Source organism: Ranitomeya variabilis, chromosome 5 (assembly GCF_051348905.1).
Source record: "Ranitomeya variabilis isolate aRanVar5 chromosome 5, aRanVar5.hap1, whole genome shotgun sequence".
In the NCBI taxonomy this organism is placed as follows: Eukaryota; Metazoa; Chordata; class Amphibia; order Anura; family Dendrobatidae; genus Ranitomeya; species Ranitomeya variabilis.
Window position 1 is genome coordinate 89,369,245 of NC_135236.1, and position 15,199 is coordinate 89,384,443.

General features: G+C 37.5%; 20 non-coding genes across 20 annotated transcripts; all 20 read left to right on the forward strand.

Moving 5' to 3' along the window:
- The first annotated feature begins 84 nt into the window (after positions 1–84).
- On the forward strand, positions 85–157 carry TRNAR-CCU (transfer RNA arginine (anticodon CCU)). The gene has a single exon. It is a non-coding gene; the product is annotated as a tRNA-Arg (tRNA).
- Positions 158–1,024: 867 nt separating this feature from the next.
- Positions 1,025–1,117, forward strand: TRNAI-UAU (transfer RNA isoleucine (anticodon UAU)). The gene is given in 2 exon segments: positions 1,025–1,062; positions 1,082–1,117. It is a non-coding gene; the product is annotated as a tRNA-Ile (tRNA).
- Positions 1,118–1,564: 447 nt separating this feature from the next.
- TRNAR-CCU (transfer RNA arginine (anticodon CCU)) lies at positions 1,565–1,637 on the forward strand. The gene has a single exon. It is a non-coding gene; the product is annotated as a tRNA-Arg (tRNA).
- An 855-nt stretch (positions 1,638–2,492) lies between these two features.
- Positions 2,493–2,585, forward strand: TRNAI-UAU (transfer RNA isoleucine (anticodon UAU)). Its single transcript is given in 2 exon segments — positions 2,493–2,530; positions 2,550–2,585. It is a non-coding gene; the product is annotated as a tRNA-Ile (tRNA).
- A 447-nt stretch (positions 2,586–3,032) lies between these two features.
- Positions 3,033–3,105, forward strand: TRNAR-CCU (transfer RNA arginine (anticodon CCU)). The gene has a single exon. It is a non-coding gene; the product is annotated as a tRNA-Arg (tRNA).
- An 858-nt stretch (positions 3,106–3,963) lies between these two features.
- Positions 3,964–4,056, forward strand: TRNAI-UAU (transfer RNA isoleucine (anticodon UAU)). Its single transcript is given in 2 exon segments — positions 3,964–4,001; positions 4,021–4,056. It is a non-coding gene; the product is annotated as a tRNA-Ile (tRNA).
- Positions 4,057–4,503: 447 nt separating this feature from the next.
- On the forward strand, positions 4,504–4,576 carry TRNAR-CCU (transfer RNA arginine (anticodon CCU)). Its single transcript has one exon. It is a non-coding gene; the product is annotated as a tRNA-Arg (tRNA).
- An 855-nt stretch (positions 4,577–5,431) lies between these two features.
- TRNAI-UAU (transfer RNA isoleucine (anticodon UAU)) lies at positions 5,432–5,524 on the forward strand. Its single transcript is given in 2 exon segments — positions 5,432–5,469; positions 5,489–5,524. It is a non-coding gene; the product is annotated as a tRNA-Ile (tRNA).
- A 447-nt stretch (positions 5,525–5,971) lies between these two features.
- TRNAR-CCU (transfer RNA arginine (anticodon CCU)) lies at positions 5,972–6,044 on the forward strand. The gene has a single exon. It is a non-coding gene; the product is annotated as a tRNA-Arg (tRNA).
- An 860-nt stretch (positions 6,045–6,904) lies between these two features.
- TRNAI-UAU (transfer RNA isoleucine (anticodon UAU)) lies at positions 6,905–6,997 on the forward strand. Its single transcript is given in 2 exon segments — positions 6,905–6,942; positions 6,962–6,997. It is a non-coding gene; the product is annotated as a tRNA-Ile (tRNA).
- Positions 6,998–7,444: 447 nt separating this feature from the next.
- TRNAR-CCU (transfer RNA arginine (anticodon CCU)) lies at positions 7,445–7,517 on the forward strand. Its single transcript has one exon. It is a non-coding gene; the product is annotated as a tRNA-Arg (tRNA).
- An 860-nt stretch (positions 7,518–8,377) lies between these two features.
- On the forward strand, positions 8,378–8,470 carry TRNAI-UAU (transfer RNA isoleucine (anticodon UAU)). Its single transcript is given in 2 exon segments — positions 8,378–8,415; positions 8,435–8,470. It is a non-coding gene; the product is annotated as a tRNA-Ile (tRNA).
- Positions 8,471–8,917: 447 nt separating this feature from the next.
- On the forward strand, positions 8,918–8,990 carry TRNAR-CCU (transfer RNA arginine (anticodon CCU)). The gene has a single exon. It is a non-coding gene; the product is annotated as a tRNA-Arg (tRNA).
- An 867-nt stretch (positions 8,991–9,857) lies between these two features.
- Positions 9,858–9,950, forward strand: TRNAI-UAU (transfer RNA isoleucine (anticodon UAU)). The gene is given in 2 exon segments: positions 9,858–9,895; positions 9,915–9,950. It is a non-coding gene; the product is annotated as a tRNA-Ile (tRNA).
- A 1,163-nt stretch (positions 9,951–11,113) lies between these two features.
- On the forward strand, positions 11,114–11,206 carry TRNAI-UAU (transfer RNA isoleucine (anticodon UAU)). Its single transcript is given in 2 exon segments — positions 11,114–11,151; positions 11,171–11,206. It is a non-coding gene; the product is annotated as a tRNA-Ile (tRNA).
- Positions 11,207–11,653: 447 nt separating this feature from the next.
- On the forward strand, positions 11,654–11,726 carry TRNAR-CCU (transfer RNA arginine (anticodon CCU)). The gene has a single exon. It is a non-coding gene; the product is annotated as a tRNA-Arg (tRNA).
- An 866-nt stretch (positions 11,727–12,592) lies between these two features.
- On the forward strand, positions 12,593–12,685 carry TRNAI-UAU (transfer RNA isoleucine (anticodon UAU)). The gene is given in 2 exon segments: positions 12,593–12,630; positions 12,650–12,685. It is a non-coding gene; the product is annotated as a tRNA-Ile (tRNA).
- Positions 12,686–13,132: 447 nt separating this feature from the next.
- TRNAR-CCU (transfer RNA arginine (anticodon CCU)) lies at positions 13,133–13,205 on the forward strand. Its single transcript has one exon. It is a non-coding gene; the product is annotated as a tRNA-Arg (tRNA).
- Positions 13,206–14,072: 867 nt separating this feature from the next.
- On the forward strand, positions 14,073–14,165 carry TRNAI-UAU (transfer RNA isoleucine (anticodon UAU)). The gene is given in 2 exon segments: positions 14,073–14,110; positions 14,130–14,165. It is a non-coding gene; the product is annotated as a tRNA-Ile (tRNA).
- A 447-nt stretch (positions 14,166–14,612) lies between these two features.
- Positions 14,613–14,685, forward strand: TRNAR-CCU (transfer RNA arginine (anticodon CCU)). The gene has a single exon. It is a non-coding gene; the product is annotated as a tRNA-Arg (tRNA).
- The last annotated feature ends 514 nt before the right edge of the window (positions 14,686–15,199 follow it).

The window sequence follows — 15,199 nt, forward strand, 5'->3', positions numbered from 1 at the left end:
TCGTCCTTGATAACTCAATCAAAAGTGAGTGATTCACTCTTGTGGTAACCAAAGAAAGTCTGGATTTTTAAGCTACTCCATCAAGCCCCAGTGGCCTAATGGATAAGGCACTGGCCTCCTAAGCCAGGGATTGTGGGTTCAAGTCCCATCTGGGGTGCTTGTTGATTTCCCTTTCCAACAGTTTCTCATGGAAGGTTGATGGTGCAGGTGTAAACTGTTATCCTTGTGTTGTTTCTTTGTAAATTAGTTCTTGCAAACCTCTACCCTTTACAACGATCCTTTCCATGTACTGAGAGAAGTGTTAACACGCAATTGTGTGGGGCCGACAAACATAGCATCTTAATTGTTTGCATCATCATTTATGACCCAAATAACAAAGAGTATCTTTTCTAAGATATGGATATGCTTTCAACCACACAATATTGGCAAATATCAAAATCAAAAATTATAATTGAAAAATGTAAACGGTTTTTGAAACATTTTGGACAACGTTCTTTTTTTCATATCATGTTCTTTCTTACAAAACAAAATGAGTAATCTTTCAATTTTCACCCTGGCCACTGGGAATATTTTGGACTCAAACATCCTGTCGTTCTAGAGCAGTTTTGCTTAATATCAGAGATATGGTTACAAAGACTGACAACACCTCTTTACGCAGCTGTTAACACAGGATCTAGGAATCACAAAAGGTGATGTCACAGATGACCCTGCAGCCCCTGAATTCAGAAGAATTTTTTATATCGTCAATGTCTGTTCATTGCAGCAAATGTAAGTGCGCATTTCCTGAAGAAAAAAACAAAACAAAAAAAAAACAGGATGTTTGAGTCTAAAATGACCCAGCATCCAGTGTATAAATTTCTCATTTTCATTTTTAATAAAGATTGTGATATGGTAAAATATATATTGTCAAACATTATAATAAAACCTTAGAAACCTGTTGTAAGCAATCATTAATTTTCTGAAGAACTATCCCATTTCAATTTTTTTTTTAATCAAATTTATGTCAGTGTGGTGTACCCAGTCAGCTCCAGTGGCGCAATCGGTCAGCGCGCGGTACTTATAAAGCAGTAACTGTCGAGTGATGCCGAGGTTGTGAGTTCGACCCTCACCTGGATCATTCTATTCTTGCCTTCATTTTGTATTTTTTACTACTGAAGTCGTTGAATCGGTTCATGATCTAGTGTCAAGATTAAGAGAGAAATTTCAACGAGATATTTGTTGTTTAAATTTTTGTATTTTTTTAAATTGCCGCAGGTTGGACAAGTCTATTGAGTCCCACCGTAATCTGGTGTCATAATTGAAAGGGAAATGTGGAAGATATCTATTTAGTTTTTCAGGCTTCTGGCAGTCCAATAAACTTTCCATCATCGGCATTGATAACGTACAGTGACCCGACAAAGTTAGCCCTGGCTCTCTTCTAAAATAAAGATGCATGTGCATTCGGACGGTTTGTTTCAATTTGGAGTTCAAACGTACAAGATCGTCCTTGATAACTCAATCAAAAGTGAGTGATTCACTCTTGTGGTAACCAAAGAAAGTCTGGATTTTTAAGCTACTCCATCAAGCCCCAGTGGCCTAATGGATAAGGCACTGGCCTCCTAAGCCAGGGATTGTGGGTTCAAGTCCCATCTGGGGTGCTTGTTGATTTCCCTTTCCAACAGTTTCTCATGGAGGGTTGATGGTGCAGGTGTAAACTGTTCTCCTTGTGTTGTTTCTTTGTAAATTAGTTCTTGCAAACCTCTACCCTTTACAACGATCCTTTCCATGTACTGAGAGAAGTGTTAACACGCAATTGTGTGGGGCCGACAAACATAGCATCTTAATTGTTTGCATCGTCATTTATGACCCAAATAACAAAGAGTATCTTTTCTAAGATATGGATATGCTTTCAACCACACAATATTGGCAAATATCAAAATCAAAAATTATAATTGAAAAATGTAAACGGTTTTTGAAACATTTTGGACAACGTTCTTTTTTTCATATCATGTTCTTTCTTACAAAACAAAATGAGTAATCTTTCAATTTTCACCCTGGCCACTGGGAATATTTTGGACTCAAACATCCTGTCGTTCTAGAGCAGTTTTGCTTAATATCAGAGGTATGGTTACAAAGACTGACAACACCTCTGTACGCAGCTGTTAACACAGGATCTAGGAATCACAAAAGGTGATGTCACAGATGACCCTGCAGCCCCTGAATTCAGAAGAATTTTTTATATCGTCAATGTCTGTTCATTGCAGCAAATGTAAGTGCGAATTTCCTGAAGAAAAAAAAAACAGGATGTTTGAGTCTAAAATGACCCAGCGTCCAGTGTATAAATTTCTCATTTTTATTTTTAATAAAGATTGTGATATGGTAAAATATTTATTGTCAAACATTATAATAAAACCTTAGAAACCTGTTGTAAGCAATCATTAATTTTCTGAAGAACTATCCCATTTCAATTTTTTTTTTTAATCAAATTTATGTCATAGCGGTGTACCCAGTCAGCTCCAGTGGCGCAATCGGTCAGCGCGCGGTATTTATAAAGCAGTAACTGTCGAGTGATGCCGAGGTTGTGAGTTCGACCCTCACCTGGAGCATTCTATTCTTGCCTTCATTTTGTATTTTTTACTACTGAAGTCGTTGAATCGGTTCATGATCTAGTGTCAAGATTAAGAGAGAAATTTCAACGAGATAATTGTTGTTTAAATTTTTGTATTTTTTTAAATTGCCGCAGGTTGGACAAGTCTATTGAGTCCCACCGTAATCTGGTGTCATAATTGAAAGGGAAATGTGGAAGATATCTATTTAGTTTTTCAGGCTTCTGGCAGTCCAATAAACTTTCCATCATCGGCATTGATAACGTACAGTGACCCGACAAAGTTAGCCCTGGCTCTCTTCTAAAATAAAGATGCATGTGCATTCGGACGGTTTGTTTCAATTTGGAGTTCAAACGTACAAGATCGTCCTTGATAACTCAATCAAAAGTGAGTGATTCACTCTTGTGGTAACCAAAGAAAGTCTGGATTTTTAAGCTACTCCATCAAGCCCCAGTAGCCTAATGGATAAGGCACTGGCCTCCTAAGCCAGGGATTGTGGGTTCAAGTCCCATCTGGGGTGCTTGTTGATTTCCCTTTCCAACAGTTTCTCGTTGATGGTGCAGGTGTAAACTGTTCTCCTTGTGTTGTTTCTTTGTAAATTAGTTCTTGCAAACCTCTACCCTTTACAACGATCCTTTCCATGTACTGAGAGAAGTGTTAACACGCAATTGTGTGGGGCCGACAAACATAGCATCTTAATTGTTTGCATCGTCATTTATGACCCAAATAACAAAGAGTATCTTTTCTAAGATATGGATATGCTTTCAACCACACAATATTGGCAAATATCAAAATCAAAAATTATAATTGAAAAATGTAAACGGTTTTTGAAACATTTTGGACAACGTTCTTTTTTTCATATCATGTTCTTTCTTACAAAACAAAATGAGTAATCTTTCAATTTTCACCCTGGCCACTGGGAATATTTTGGACTCAAACATCCTGTCGTTCTAGAGCAGTTTTGCTTAATATCAGAGGTATGGTTACAAAGACTGACAACACCTCTGTACGCAGCTGTTAACACAGGATCTAGGAATCACAAAAGGTGATGTCACAGATGACCCTGCAGCCCCTGAATTCAGAAGAATTTTTTATATCGTCAATGTCTGTTAATTGCAGCAAATGTAAGTGCGCATTTCCTGAAGAAAAAAAAAACAAAAAAAAAACAGGATGTTTGAGTCTAAAATGACCCAGCGTCCAGTGTATAAATTTCTCATTTTCATTTTTAATAAAGATTGTGATATGGTAAAATATTTATTGTCAAACATTATAATAAAACCTTAGAAACCTGTTGTAAGCAATCATTAATTTTCTGAAGAACTATCCCATTTCAATTTTTTTTTTAATCAAATTTATGTCATAGCGGTGTACCCAGTCAGCTCCAGTGGCGCAATCGGTCAGCGCGCGGTACTTATAAAGCAGTAACTGTCGAGTGATGCCGAGGTTGTGAGTTCGACCCTCACCTGGAGCATTCTATTCTTGCCTTCGTTTTGTATTTTTTACTACTGAAGTCGTTGAATCGGTTCATGATCTAGTGTCAAGATTAAGAGAGAAATTTCAATGAGATATTTGTTGTTTAAATTTTTGTATTTTTTTAAATTGCCGCAGGTTGGACAAGTCTATTGAGTCCCACCGTAATCTGGTGTCATAATTGAAAGGGAAATGTGGAAGATATCTATTTAGTTTTTCAGGCTTCTGGCAGTCCAATAAACTTTCCATCATCGGCATTGATAACGTACAGTGACCCGACAAAGTTAGCCCTGGCTCTCTTCTAAAATAAAGATGCATGTGCATTCGGACGGTTTGTTTCAATTTGGAGTTCAAACGTACAAGATCGTCCTTGATAACTCAATCAAAAGTGAGTGATTCACTCTTGTGGTAACCAAAGAAAGTCTGGATTTTTAAGCTACTCCATCAAGCCCCAGTGGCCTAATGGATAAGGCACTGGCCTCCTAAGCCAGGGATTGTGGGTTCAAGTCCCATCTGGGGTGCTTGTTGATTTCCCTTTCCAACAGTTTCTCATGGAGGGTTGATGGTGCAGGTGTAAACTGTTCTCCTTGTGTTGTTTCTTTGTAAATTAGTTCTTGCAAACCTCTACCCTTTACAACGATCCTTTCCATGTACTGAGAGAAGTGTTAACACGCAATTGTGTGGGGCCGACAAACATAGCATCTTAATTGTTTGCATCGTCATTTATGACCCAAATAACAAAGAGTATCTTTTCTAAGATATGGATATGCTTTCAACCACACAATATTGGCAAATATCAAAATCAAAAATTATAATTGAAAAATGTAAACGGTTTTTGAAACATTTTGGACAACGTTCTTTTTTTCATATCATGTTCTTTCTTACAAAACAAAATGAGTAATCTTTCAATTTTCACCCTGGCCACTGGGAATATTTTGGACTCAAACATCCTGTCGTTCTAGAGCAGTTTTGCTTAATATCAGAGGTATGGTTACAAAGACTGACAACACCTCTGTACGCAGCTGTTAACACAGGATCTAGGAATCACAAAAGGTGATGTCACAGATGACCCTGCAGCCCCTGAATTCAGAAGAATTTTTTATATCGTCAATGTCTGTTCATTGCAGCAAATGTAAGTGCGAATTTTCTGAAGAAAAAAAAAACAGGATGTTTGAGTCTAAAATGACCCAGCGTCCAGTGTATAAATTTCTCATTTTTATTTTTAATAAAGATTGTGATATGGTAAAATATTTATTGTCAAACATTATAATAAAACCTTAGAAACCTGTTGTAAGCAATCATTAATTTTCTGAAGAACTATCCCATTTCAATTTTTTTTTTTAATCAAATTTATGTCATAGCGGTGTACCCAGTCAGCTCCAGTGGCGCAATCGGTCAGCGCGCGGTATTTATAAAGCAGTAACTGTCGAGTGATGCCGAGGTTGTGAGTTCGACCCTCACCTGGAGCATTCTATTCTTGCCTTCATTTTGTATTTTTTACTACTGAAGTCGTTGAATCGGTTCATGATCTAGTGTCAAGATTAAGAGAGAAATTTCAACGAGATAATTGTTGTTTAAATTTTTGTATTTTTTTAAATTGCCGCAGGTTGGACAAGTCTATTGAGTCCCACCGTAATCTGGTGTCATAATTGAAAGGGAAATGTGGAAGATATCTATTTAGTTTTTCAGGCTTCTGGCAGTCCAATAAACTTTCCATCATCGGCATTGATAACGTACAGTGACCCGACAAAGTTAGCCCTGGCTCTCTTCTAAAATAAAGATGCATGTGCATTCGGACGGTTTGTTTCAATTTGGAGTTCAAACGTACAAGATCGTCCTTGATAACTCAATCAAAAGTGAGTGATTCACTCTTGTGGTAACCAAAGAAAGTCTGGATTTTTAAGCTACTCCATCAAGCCCCAGTAGCCTAATGGATAAGGCACTGGCCTCCTAAGCCAGGGATTGTGGGTTCAAGTCCCATCTGGGGTGCTTGTTGATTTCCCTTTCCAACAGTTTCTCGTTGATGGTGCAGGTGTAAACTGTTCTCCTTGTGTTGTTTCTTTGTAAATTAGTTCTTGCAAACCTCTACCCTTTACAACGATCCTTTCCATGTACTGAGAGAAGTGTTAACACGCAATTGTGTGGGGCCGACAAACATAGCATCTTAATTGTTTGCATCGTCATTTATGACCCAAATAACAAAGAGTATCTTTTCTAAGATATGGATATGCTTTCAACCACACAATATTGGCAAATATCAAAATCAAAAATTATAATTGAAAAATGTAAACGGTTTTTGAAACATTTTGGACAACGTTCTTTTTTTCATATCATGTTCTTTCTTGCAAAACAAAATGAGTAATCTTTCAATTTTCACCCTGGCCACTGGGAATATTTTGGACTCAAACATCCTGTCGTTCTAGAGCAGTTTTGCTTAATATCAGAGGTATGGTTACAAAGACTGACAACACCTCTGTACGCAGCTGTTAACACAGGATCTAGGAATCACAAAAGGTGATGTCACAGATGACCCTGCAGCCCCTGAATTCAGAAGAATTTTTTATATCGTCAATGTCTGTTCATTGCAGCAAATGTAAGTGCGCATTTCCTGAAGAAAAAAAAAACAAAAAAAAAAACAGGATGTTTGAGTCTAAAATGACCCAGCGTCCAGTGTATAAATTTCTCATTTTCATTTTTAATAAAGATTGTGATATGGTAAAATATTTATTGTCAAACATTATAATAAAACCTTAGAAACCTGTTGTAAGCAATCATTAATTTTCTGAAGAACTATCCCATTTCAATTTTTTTTTTTAATCAAATTTATGTCATAGCGGTGTACCCAGTCAGCTCCAGTGGCGCAATCGGTCAGCGCGCGGTACTTATAAAGCAGTAACTGTCGAGTGATGCCGAGGTTGTGAGTTCGACCCTCACCTGGATCATTCTATTCTTGCCTTCGTTTTGTATTTTTTACTACTGAAGTCGTTGAATCGGTTCATGATCTAGTGTCAAGATTAAGAGAGAAATTTCAACGAGATATTTGTTGTTTAAATTTTTGTATTTTTTTAAATTGCCGCAGGTTGGACAAGTCTATTGAGTCCCACCGTAATCTGGTGTCATAATTGAAAGGGAAATGTGGAAGATATCTATTTAGTTTTTCAGGCTTCTGGCAGTCCAATAAACTTTACATCATCGGCATTAATAACGTACAGTGACCCGACAAAGTTAGCCCTGGCTCTCTTCTAAAATAAAGATGCATGTGCATTCGGACGGTTTGTTTCAATTTGGAGTTCAAAAGTACAAGATCGTTCTTGATAACTCAATCAAAAGTGAGTGATTCACTCTTGTGGTAACCAAAGAAAGTCTGGATTTTTAAGCTACTTCATCAAGCCCCAGTGGCCTAATGGATAAGGCACTGGCCTCCTAAGCCAGGGATTGTGGGTTCAAGTCCCATCTGGGGTGCTTGTTGATTTCCCTTTCCAACAGTTTCTCATGGAAGGTTGATGGTGCAGGTGTAAACTGTTCTCCTTGTGTTGTTTCTTTGTAAATTAGTTCTTGCAAACCTCTACCCTTTACAACGATCCTTTCCATGTACTGAGAGAAGTGTTAACACGCAATTGTGTGGGGCCGACAAACATAGCATCTTAATTGTTTGCATCGTCATTTATGACCCAAATAACAAAGAGTATCTTTTCTAAGATATGGATATGCTTTCAACCACACAATATTGGCAAATATCAAAATCAAAAATTATAATTGAAAAATGTAAACGGTTTTTGAAACATTTTGGACAACGTTCTTTTTTTCATATCATGTTCTTTCTTACAAAACAAAATGAGTAATCTTTCAATTTTCACCCTGGCCACTGGGAATATTTTGGACTCAAACATCCTGTCGTTCTAGAGCAGTTTTGCTTAATATCAGAGGTATGGTTACAAAGACTGACAACACCTCTTTACGCAGCTGTTAACACAGGATCTAGGAATCACAAAAGGTGATGTCACAGATGACCCTGCAGCCCCTGAATTCAGAAGAATTTTTTATATCGTCAATGTCTGTTCATTGCAGCAAATGTAAGTGCGCATTTCCTGAAGAAAAAAAAAAAAAAACCAGGATGTTTGAGTCTAAAATGACCCAGCGTCCAGTGTATAAATTTCTCATTTTCATTTTTAATAAAGATTGTGATATGGTAAAATATATATTGTCAAACATTATAATAAAACCTTAGAAACCTGTTGCAAGCAATCATTAATTTTCTGAAGAACTATCCCATTTCAATTTTTTTTTTAATCAAATTTATGTCATAGCGGTGTACCCAGTCAGCTCCAGTGGCGCAATCGGTCAGCGCGCGGTACTTATAAAGCAGTAACTGTCGAGTGATGCCGAGGTTGTGAGTTCGACCCTCACCTGGATCATTCTATTCTTGCCTTCGTTTTGTATTTTTTACTACTGAAGTCGTTGAATCGGTTCATGATCTAGTGTCAAGATTAAGAGAGAAATTTCAACGAGATATTTGTTGTTTAAATTTTTGTATTTTTTTAAATTGCCGCAGGTTGGACAAGTCTATTGAGTCCCACCGTAATCTGGTGTCATAATTGAAAGGGAAATGTGGAAGATATCTATTTAGTTTTTCAGGCTTCTGGCAGTCCAATAAACTTTCCATCATCGGCATTGATAACGTACAGTGACCCGACAAAGTTAGCCCTGGCTCTCTTCTAAAATAAAGATGCATGTGCATTCGGACGGTTTGTTTCAATTTGGAGTTCAAACGTACAAGATCGTCCTTGATAACTCAATCAAAAGTGAGTGATTCACTCTTGTGGTAACCAAAGAAAGTCTGGATTTTTAAGCTACTCCATCAAGCCCCAGTGGCCTAATGGATAAGGCACTGGCCTCCTAAGCCAGGGATTGTGGGTTCAAGTCCCATCTGGGGTGCTTGTTGATTTCCCTTTCCAACAGTTTCTCATGGAAGGTTGATGGTGCAGGTGTAAACTGTTCTCCTTGTGTTGTTTCTTTGTAAATTAGTTCTTGCAAACCTCTACCCTTTACAACGATCCTTTCCATGTACTGAGAGAAGTGTTAACACGCAATTGTGTGGGGCCGACAAACATAGCATCTTAATTGTTTGCATCGTCATTTATGACCCAAATAACAAAGAGTATCTTTTCTAAGATATGGATATGCTTTCAACCACACAATATTGGCAAATATCAAAATCAAAAATTATAATTGAAAAATGTAAACGGTTTTTGAAACATTTTGGACAACGTTCTTTTTTTCATATCATGTTCTTTCTTACAAAACAAAATGAGTAATCTTTCAATTTTCACCCTGGCCACTGGGAATATTTTGGACTCAAACATCCTGTCGTTCTAGAGCAGTTTTGCTTAATATCAGAGGTATGGTTACAAAGACTGACAACACCTCTTTACGCAGCTGTTAACACAGGATCTAGGAATCACAAAAGGTGATGTCACAGATGACCCTGCAGCCCCTGAATTCAGAAGAATTTTTTATATCGTCAATGTCTGTTCATTGCAGCAAATGTAAGTGCGCATTTCCTGAAGAAAAAAAAAAAAAAAAAAAAAAACAGGATGTTTGAGTCTAAAATGACCCAGCGTCCAGTGTATAAATTTCTCATTTTCATTTTTAATAAAGATTGTGATATGGTAAAATATATATTGTCAAACATTATAATAAAACCTTAGAAACCTGTTGTAAGCAATCATTAATTTTCTGAAGAACTATCCCATTTCAATTTTTTTTTTAATCAAATTTATGTCATAGCGGTGTACCCAGTCAGCTCCAGTGGCGCAATCGGTCAGCGCGCGGTACTTATAAAGCAGTAACTGTCGAGTGATGCCGAGGTTGTGAGTTCGACCCTCACCTGGATCATTCTATTCTTGCCTTCGTTTTGTATTTTTTACTACTGAAGTCGTTGAATCGGTTCATGATCTAGTGTCAAGATTAAGAGAGAAATTTCAACGAGATATTTGTTGTTTAAATTTTTGTATTTTTTTAAATTGCCGCAGGTTGGACAAGTCTATTGAGTCCCACCGTAATCTGGTGTCATAATTGAAAGGGAAATGTGGAAGATATCTATTTAGTTTTTCAGGCTTCTGGCAGTCCAATAAACTTTCCATCATCGGCATTAATAACGTACAGTGACCCGACAAAGTTAGCCCTGGCTCTCTTCTAAAATAAAGATGCATGTGCATTCGGACGGTTTGTTTCAATTTGGAGTTCAAAAGTACAAGATCGTTCTTGATAACTCAATCAAAAGTGAGTGATTCACTCTTGTGGTAACCAAAGAAAGTCTGGATTTTTAAGCTACTTCATCAAGCCCCAGTGGCCTAATGGATAAGGCACTGGCCTCCTAAGCCAGGGATTGTGGGTTCAAGTCCCATCTTGACTCAAACATCCTGTCGTTCTAGAGCAGTTTTGCTTAATATCAGAGGTATGGTTACAAAGACTGACAACACCTCTTTACGCAGCTGTTAACACAGGATCTAGGAATCACAAAAGGTGATGTCACAGATGACCCTGCAGCCCCTGAATTCAGAAGAATTTTTTATATCGTCAATGTCAGGGATTGTGGGTTCAAGTCCCATCTTGACTCAAACATCCTGTCGTTCTAGAGCAGTTTTGCTTAATATCAGAGGTATGGTTACAAAGACTGACAACACCTCTTTACGCAGCTGTTAACACAGGATCTAGGAATCACAAAAGGTGATGTCACAGATGACCCTGCAGCCCCTGAATTCAGAAGAATTTTTTATATCGTCAATGTCTGTTCATTGCAGCAAATGTAAGTGCGCATTTCCTGAAGAAAAAAAAAAAAAAAACCAGGATGTTTGAGTCTAAAATGACCCAGCGTCCAGTGTATAAATTTCTCATTTTCATTTTTAATAAAGATTGTGATATGGTAAAATATATATTGTCAAACATTATAATAAAACCTTAGAAACCTGTTGCAAGCAATCATTAATTTTCTGAAGAACTATCCCATTTCAATTTTTTTTTTAATCAAATTTATGTCATAGCGGTGTACCCAGTCAGCTCCAGTGGCGCAATCGGTCAGCGCGCGGTACTTATAAAGCAGTAACTGTCGAGTGATGCCGAGGTTGTGAGTTCGACCCTCACCTGGATCATTCTATTCTTGCCTTCGTTTTGTATTTTTTACTACTGAAGTCGTTGAATCGGTTCATGATCTAGTGTCAAGATTAAGAGAGAAATTTCAACGAGATATTTGTTGTTTAAATTTTTGTATTTTTTTAAATTGCCGCAGGTTGGACAAGTCTATTGAGTCCCACCGTAATCTGGTGTCATAATTGAAAGGGAAATGTGGAAGATATCTATTTAGTTTTTCAGGCTTCTGGCAGTCCAATAAACTTTCCATCATCGGCATTGATAACGTACAGTGACCCGACAAAGTTAGCCCTGGCTCTCTTCTAAAATAAAGATGCATGTGCATTCGGACGGTTTGTTTCAATTTGGAGTTCAAACGTACAAGATCGTCCTTGATAACTCAATCAAAAGTGAGTGATTCACTCTTGTGGTAACCAAAAAAAGTCTGGATTTTTAAGCTACTCCATCAAGCCCCAGTGGCCTAATGGATAAGGCACTGGCCTCCTAAGCCAGGGATTGTGGGTTCAAGTCCCATCTGGGGTGCTTGTTGATTTCCCTTTCCAACAGTTTCTCATGGAAGGTTGATGGTGCAGGTGTAAACTGTTCTCCTTGTGTTGTTTCTTTGTAAATTAGTTCTTGCAAACCTCTACCCTTTACAACGATCCTTTCCATGTACTGAGAGAAGTGTTAACACGCAATTGTGTGGGGCCGACAAACATAGCATCTTAATTGTTTGCATCGTCATTTATGACCCAAATAACAAAGAGTATCTTTTCTAAGATATGGATATGCTTTCAACCACACAATATTGGCAAATATCAAAATCAAAAATTATAATTGAAAAATGTAAACGGTTTTTGAAACATTTTGGACAACGTTCTATTTTTCATATCATGTTCTTTCTTACAAAACAAAATGAGTAATCTTTCAATTTTCACCCTGGCCACTGGGAATATTTTGGACTCAAACATCCTGTCGTTCTAGAGCAGTTTTGCTTAATATCAGAGGTATGGTTACAAAGACTGACAACACCTCTGTACGCAGCTGTTAACACAGGATCTAGGAATCACAAAGGTGATGTCACAGATGACCCTGCAGCCCCTGAATTCAGAAGAATTTTTTATATCGTCAATGTCTGTTCATTGCAGCAAATGTAAGTGCGCATTTCCTGAAGAAAAAAAAAACAAAAAAAAAAACAGGATGTTTGAGTCTAAAATGACCCAGCGTCCAGTGTATAAATTTCTCATTTTCATTTTTAATAAAGATTGTGATATGGTAAAATATTTATTGTCAAACATTATAATAAAACCTTAGAAACCTGTTGTAAGCAATCATTAATTTTCTGAAGAACTATCCCATTTCAATTTTTTTTTTTAATCAAATTTATGTCATAGCGGTGTACCCAGTCAGCTCCAGTGGCGCAATCGGTCAGCGCGCGGTACTTATAAAGCAGTAACTGTCGAGTGTTGCCGAGGTTGTGAGCTCGATCCTCACCTGGAGCATTCTATTCTTGCCTTCGTTTTGTATTTTTTACTACTGAAGTCGTTGAATCGGTTCATGATCTAGTGTCAAGATTAAGAGAGAAATTTCAACGAGATATTTGTTGTTTAAATTTTTGTATTTTTTTAAATTGCCGCAGGTTGGACAAGTCTATTGAGTCCCACCGTAATCTGGTGTCATAATTGAAAGGGAAATGTGGAAGATATCTATTTAGTTTTTCAGGCTTCTGGCAGTCCAATAAACTTTCCATCATCGGCATTGATAACGTACAGTGACCCGACAAAGTTAGCCCTGGCTCTCTTCTAAAATAAAGATGCATGTGCATTCGGACGGTTTGTTTCAATTTGGAGTTCAAACGTACAAGATTGTCCTTGATAACTCAATCAAAAGTGAGTGATTCACTCTTGTGGTAACCAAAGAAAGTCTGGATTTAAAAGCTACTCCATCAAGCCCCAGTGGCCTAATGGATAAGGCACTGGCCTCCTAAGCCAGGGATTGTGGGTTCAAGTCCCATCTGGGGTGCTTGTTGATTTCCCTTTCCAACAGTTTCTCATGGAAGGTTGATGGTGCAGGTGTAAACTGTTCTCCTTGTGTTGTTTCTTTGTAAATTAGTTCTTGCAAACCTCTACCCTTTACAACGATCCTTTCCATGTACTGAGAGAAGTGTTAACACGCAATTGTGTGGGGCCGACAAACATAGCATCTTAATTGTTTGCATCGTCATTTATGACCCAAATAACAAAGAGTATCTTTTCTAAGATATGGATATGCTTTCAACCACACAATATTGGCAAATATCAAAATCAAAAATTATAATTGAAAAATGTAAACGGTTTTTGAAACATTTTGGACAACGTTCTTTTTTTCATATCATGTTCTTTCTTACAAAACAAAATGAGTAATCTTTCAATTTTCACCCTGGCCACTGGGAATATTTTGGACTCAAACATCCTGTCGTTCTAGAGCAGTTTTGCTTCATATCAGAGGTATGGTTACAAAGACTGACAACACCTCTTTACGCAGCTGTTAACACAGGATCTAGGAATCACAAAAGGTGATGTCACAGATGACCCTGCAGCCCCTGAATTCAGAAGAATTTTTTATATCGTCAATGTCTGTTCATTGCAGCAAATGTAAGTGCGCATTTCCTGAAGAAAAAAAAAAAAAAAAAAAATCCAGGATGTTTGAGTCTAAAATGACCCAGCGTCCAGTGTATAAATTTCTCATTTTCATTTTTAATAAAGATTGTGATATGGTAAAATATATATTGTCAAACATTATAATAAAACCTTAGAAACCTGTTGTAAGCAATCATTAATTTTCTGAAGAACTATCCCATTTCAATTTTTTTTTTTAATCAAATTTATGTCATAGCGGTGTACCCAGTCAGCTCCAGTGGCGCAATCGGTCAGCGCGCGGTACTTATAAAGCAGTAACTGTCGAGTGATGCCGAGGTTGTGAGTTCGACCCTCACCTGGATCATTCTATTCTTGCCTTCGTTTTGTATTTTTTACTACTGAAGTCGTTGAATCGGTTCATGATCTAGTGTCAAGATTAAGAGAGAAATTTCAACGAGATATTTGTTGTTTAAATTTTTGTATTTTTTTAAATTGCCGCAGGTTGGACAAGTCTATTGAGTCCCACCGTAATCTGGTGTCATAATTGAAAGGGAAATGTGGAAGATATCTATTTAGTTTTTCAGGCTTCTGGCAGTCCAATAAACTTTCCATCATCGGCATTAATAGCGTACAGTGACCCGACAAAGTTAGCCCTGGCTCTCTTCTAAAATAAAGATGCATGTGCATTCGGACGGTTTGTTTCAATTTGGAGTTCAAACGTACAAGATCGTCCTTGATAACTCAATCAAAAGTGAGTGATTCACTCTTGTGGTAACCAAAGAAAGTCTGGATTTTTAAGCTACTTCATCAAGCCCCAGTGGCCTAATGGATAAGGCACTGGCCTCCTAAGCCAGGGATTGTGGGTTCAAGTCCCATCTGGGGTGCTTGTTGATTTCCCTTTCCAACAGTTTCTCATGGAAGGTTGATGGTGCAGGTGTAAACTGTTCTCCTTGTGTTGTTTCTTTGTAAATTAGTTCTTGCAAACCTCTACCCTTTACAACGATCCTTTCCATGTACTGAGAGAAGTGTTAACACGCAATTGTTTGGGGCCGACAAACATAGCATCTTAATTGTTTGCATCGTCATTTATGACCCAAATAACAAAGAGTATCTTTTCTAAGATATGGATATGCTTTCAACCACACAATATTGGCAAATATCAAAATCAAAAATTATAATTGAAAAATGTAAACGGTTTTTGAAACATTTTGGACAACGTTCTTTTTTTCATATCATGTTCTTTCTTACAAAACAAAATGAGTAATCTTTCAATTTTCACCCTGGCCACTGGGAATATTTTGGACTCAAACATCCTGTCGTTCTAGAGCAGTTTTGCTTAATATCAGAGGTATGGTTACAAAGACTGACAACACCTCTGTACGCAGCTGTTAACACAGG